General features: G+C 38.0%; 1 pseudogene; it reads right to left on the bottom strand.

Moving 5' to 3' along the window:
- Positions 1–3,769: 3,769 nt before the first annotated feature.
- On the bottom strand, positions 3,770–5,062 carry LOC101720296 (tyrosine-protein kinase Yes pseudogene; annotated as a pseudogene).
- Between the last annotated feature and the right edge of the window lie 497 nt (positions 5,063–5,559).

Genomic DNA, 5,559 nt, shown 5'->3' with positions numbered 1-5,559 from the left:
GGAAGTAGGTATTGATGATCCTCTGGATTTCTGCTGGGTGTGTTGTAATTTCACCCTTTGCATTCTTAATTGCATGGATTTGGTCCTTTTCTTTCCTTTTTCTGACAAGGTTGGCTAAGGGTTTGTCAATTTTGTTGATTCTTTCGAAGAACCAACTCTTGGCTTCATTGACTTTTTGTATCGTTCTCTTAGTCTCCATTACATTGATTTCTCCTCTGATCTTTATAATTTCCTCCCTTGTATGAGCTTTGGGGCAGTCCTGTTCTTCTTTTTCTAGAAACTTGAGGTTCAGCATCAGGTTGTTTAATTGGGCATGTTCTGTTTTCCTAATATGCATATTCACTGCTATGAATTTCCCTCATAAGACTTCTTTCATTGTGTCCCATAGATTCTGATATGTTGTATTGTCATTGTCATTTAATTGAAGGAAGTGTCTGATTTCTTCTTAAATTTCCTCTGTGACCCATTGGTTATTCAGAAGTGTGTTGTTCAGTTTCCATGTGTTTATGAAATTTTTCGAGTTTCTTTTGCTATGGATCTCCAATTTCATCACACTATGGTCTGATAATATACAGGGGATAACTTCGATTCCTTTGCACTTACTTAAACATGATCTATGTGTGAGTATGTGGTCTATTTTGGAGAATGACCCATGTGCAGCTGAGAAGAATGTGTATTCTGATTTTGTGTGGTGGAAGACTCTGTAAACATCTGTTAAATTCATTTGTTCAAGAGTTCAATTGAGTTCTAGTATTTCATTACTTATTTTTAGTCTAGTTGATCTATCTACTTGTGACAGTGTGTTGAGGTCCCCTACTACAATTGTATTAGTGCATATATGACTTTTCATGTCTGTTAGTATTTGTTTTATATAGTTGGGTGCACTAGTGTTTGTGCATAGATATTTATGACTGTTATCTCTTCCTCTTGGATTCTTCCCTTTACAAGGATGTAGTGTCCTTCTTCGTCTCTCTTAATCAGTGTTGGTTTGAAATCTACTTGATCTGCCAAGAGGATAGCTAGTCCTGCTTTTTTTCGGGTTCCTGTCACATGAAGTATTGTTTTCCACCCTTTAACTTTCTGTCTATGAGTTTCCTTTTGAATTAAGTGTGTTTCTTGTATGCAGCATATTGTTGGATTTTGCTTCTTGACCCACTCTGCCAGTCTATTTCTTTTGATTGGTGAATTGAGACCATTAACGTTGATGGTTATAACTGAAACATATTGACTTGTCATTGCCATGACTTTTTCTTTTTGTTGGGTTCTCCCTCTTTACATTTAATTTCTTGTCATGCCAGATGGGTTCATTCTGCTTTACTTTCTGGGGTTGTGATCCTCAGTGTCTGTTCCTAGGATATTTTGTAAAATTTTTGGAGCGCTGGTTTGGTATTCATGAAGTTCCTAAGGTGCTCTTTGTCATGAAAGTATCTTATTTCTCCATCAATTTTTTTTTCAATGAGAATTTTTATTTCAATTATCCACAAAACAATATAGTACTTTATAAAAATATTAAGTTTTAGGGTATCATTCATTAAAGAAATATTTCTGCTAGAAGGCTGTTTTTGCCAACTTCTACTTTTGGTAAGGGTTAAGTTCCACATTGAGACACTGAAGATGAAAGCTGTTGGAAAAAGCTTCAAATATACAAAACAGTTCATTTTTCTTGGCAATGTAAAAATACATAACAATTTATAATTAATACACATTAAGTTAGTGTTTTATCCTGACTGTACAACTCTGATTAGAAGGAACTGCTCCAGTTAAAATCCAATGAATACCATCAATTTTCCTGATCAGAATTAGTAAATAAACATCATTTTGCTACTCCTTTGAAGATGCTTACAAAAAATTACAATATCATAGTTCACATAAAGCCCCTTTAAAACTCATGTCTCAGGTTGTCTATGTTAGGGGAAATAATGAAGCTGCTCTTCCCAGGAAGCCCCTCTTGGTCAGGGGATTGAACACTAACAGGCTATGTAAACAGAGGACACAACCATACTTTAGTACCAGTCCTGTTGCCAACTTGCACATTTTAAAATGGCTTGGATGTGAACATCTATACCATGGCACAGAATTTCTAATTTCATGATTAAATCAGATGGGTGATGGTAGCTATAAATTATATGCTGAAAATACAGGAACCTTATATAATGGTTTAATGTGTGACTATAAAACTGTTTTTAAAAACATGAATACTAGACTTATTTATCAAATTCAGCTTTTCTCTGCTAGACTCTTAAGCCAGTTATCCTGCTATTCAAATTCACATCTTGGAATTTGTTTCTAAGTTAGTTGGAAAAATCTGTCTTACTTTGCATGTTTCATTTTATGCTTCAAATAGTCAAAACTGGCCTTGTTTGAATATGTATGTTATTATTCTGAATAAGTTTTCCTCCCCAAATCAACTACATTCTTAAAGGGAAAAATAACCATGAAGTATATTTTCTAAAAGAATGAAGATTCAAACATGGTTTGAAAAGAGTTCTAAAAAGATTTTATCCAAAAGCTGTCACTGGAATTAGTGTGAAGCCTTCACTTCACTATTTTGAGGACATAACACTCATTTAGGGTGTATATTAAGAAAGATTAGTTTTACAAATATACCTTGTAACTCTTTAAGTCTCAGTAAAACAACTAAGTGAGGAGCTCTGAGTGCCAGGAAAGCCACTTTGTCCCCTGTGACATCAACATTAAACATTCCATTCCAGCCCTCTACCTGTAAAACTTTCACGTTCTTTTCTCATATTTCTTTTAAATACATTTTCCCTCACTCTCAGTCTATATTTAAAACAAGCAAAGTGCAGTCAAGTCCCTGACCTAGTGATTTTTCTATTTGTGGCACCCATCACTGTAAGAACACAATAGCAACATCTCACAGTACCAAGTCTATTTTTAAAGAATGGACTGCTCAAATGTTGGGTCTTACTTTTCATGCCATCTAAAGTTTAAAAGATTTCCCCTTGGATCGGATAGTACAATTTCAGTTATATACTGCCTTTAAAAAAAATCAATGCAACCATATAATAGATTAACTCACTTTTCAGGTTACCTTCATTATTCTATACTGAACTACTCAGAAAACGACTTCAGTGAAAAATTTTTTTCTACTTTCCTGTTCCAAGAATCGGAGTATAAACATAGTGCATTACACTGCTGTGCTCTAACATTTAGTGAAGTTTTAAATCCGGTTTAAAAATCCTTTTTTGCTTTTGAAAAGCCTGGACCATTTACACAGAAAAGGAGGCATATGTTAAGACCACAGATTGACTGTTTAACATAGAAAAAAAACTTTCGAGAATAATAAATCCAACAGATTTTTTTAAAAAAACTGGAATGGAATTATTTGGTCCTATGAGTTTCTTTAGATTTTACTTAAGGTATAACTTTTTACCTCCCAAGTTTTGTCTTTAATAATAAATATTTCTCTTAAAATTATGAGAAATAATTTCTACTACAGAAAATAATTCTGAGTTTGGGGAAGAAAAGAAAGGAAATGATTTAAAACAGTAGCCTTGCTGCTCTTCCCTACCATCCTATCACTCACACTGTCATCAATATCTTAGCTCTACTGTCTTTGGACCCTGCAATAAGTTGAAAAATTCATCATTGGTACTTTAAAGTTTAACACTTGGAGAAAAAAAAAGTGGTTTTGTACAACCATACCTGGAATTCCAGTTTACCATTAAAAACATGCAGAGTGAAGAAGACCTTCTGATTCCTGTCCACAAGGAACTCTACACAAGTTCTTCACATTTTGGCAGATTTGTGCATATAAAATAGGCTATTTGAGTTATAAATTTTCTCCTGGCTGGTACTGTGGCTCTGTAGCAGTGAAGTCGTCTTCCAAGAAGGACTGAATATATTCAAATGTTGGTCTTTCATCAGGGTCCTTCTTCCAGCAAAGGTTCATCAATTCATGGAGTGACTCTGGGCAGCCCTGAGGGCAGGGCATTCTGTATCCCCGCTCCACCTGCTCCAGCACCTCGTGGTTCACCATACCTGGATATGGCACTCTCCCCTTTGTGACAAGTTCTGTCTGTAGAATTCCAAGTGGTCATACATCAGACTTTATTGTAAATCTACCATAAAGTGCAGCCTCAGGAGCTGTCCATTTGATTGGAAATTTTGCACCTTGTCTTGCAGTGTATTCATTGTCTTCAATTAATCTTGCTAAACCAAAATCTGCTATTTTGCACACAAGATTTTCTCCTACAAGAATATTAGCAGCCCGAAGATCTCGGTGGATGTAGTTCATTCTTTCAATATATGCCATACCATCGGCAATCTGAGCAGCCATATCGACCAGCTGTGGAAGCTTCAAATACTTTCCATCTCCTTCCTTAAGGAAATCTAATAAGCTCCCTTTGGACATAAATTCAGTGACAATGTAAATTGGCTCTTCAGAAACAACAGCATAGAATGGAACAAGTTTATCATGTCTTAGTTTTTTCATTATCTGCGCTTTTTGAAGAAAAGCTTCTGGCATCATTGTGCCTGGTTTTAGAGTTTTGATTGCTACTTTTGTGGTTCCATTCCATGTTTCCACTCATACTTCACCGAAGCATCCTTGCCCTAGTTTGACCTCTAGTCGCAAAGACTCCAGAGGAATTTCCCAAGCATCTTTTGCTAGACCTTGAGTCTGGGGTTTCACAGTTGGACACACAGTTGTTAACTTGTGGCATAAACCATCAGCACGTTCTGTGTAGTGTTTCACCAATTTCTGCAGTGTTTCAAACTGTGCTCTGGTAGTGATATAGTACCTACCACTGTCAAGCTTCCTGATTTTGTAGTGTTTCACATTGTCGCCCCTTACCTCATCCCAATCACGAATAGAGAGGGAGTAAGCACCTTTAGTAGTTTCACTTTCTCTTACTAAGAATATACCTTGTTGATTCCCAGGATTCAGAAGTAATCGTTCAGCATTTTTTCTCCCCATTTTGCCAAAATACCATTCTTCTGCCTGAATGGAATCTGCAGGCGCCACATAATTTCTGGGGATGTAGCCGTTCTTTCCTGTTGCGATGGATCTCGCTTCCCACCAGTCTCCTTCCCCACGCTCAGGTCACGCTCGCCCCAGTCTCAGCGGCCGCGTCTCCGGCTGATGGGAGGCGGTGGCGAGCTGAGGTGACGCCCGCGGGGCCTGTTCTCTCCTCCACCTCCGGGGCGGGCGGTTGGCTGCCAAGAAGGCAGGCCAGCCGGGATGCTTTCCTCCAGGAGGCTGAAGTCCCTGGCCCCCACCCTTCGCCTCCGGGCCCGCCCCTCCGCTCGGCGCCGGTGGGCGGGGTCTCCCCCATCAATTTTGAAAGATAGTTTTGCAGGGTACATCAATCTGGGTTGGAGGCTGTTTGCTTTTAGGGCTTGGAATATGTCACGCCAAGCTCTTCTTGCCTTGATAGTTTGTGTGGAGAAGTCTGCTGTGATTCTGATGGGCTTCCCTTTTTTTGTGATTTGTTTCTTCTCTGTGACTGCTTGTAGAACTTTGTTCTTCTGTTGTGTTTCTGGAATCTTAACAATTATATGCCTATGTGTAGATTTGTTTTGATCAAGGCTATTTGG

This window comes from Heterocephalus glaber, unplaced genomic scaffold (genome assembly GCF_053883595.1).
Source record: "Heterocephalus glaber isolate CG9 unplaced genomic scaffold, H.glaber_assembly_v1.0 deba00001479, whole genome shotgun sequence".
Taxonomy (NCBI): Eukaryota; Metazoa; Chordata; class Mammalia; order Rodentia; family Bathyergidae; genus Heterocephalus; species Heterocephalus glaber.
Note: the sequence above shows the minus strand (reverse complement) of the source record. Positions and strands in the feature narration are given on the sequence as shown.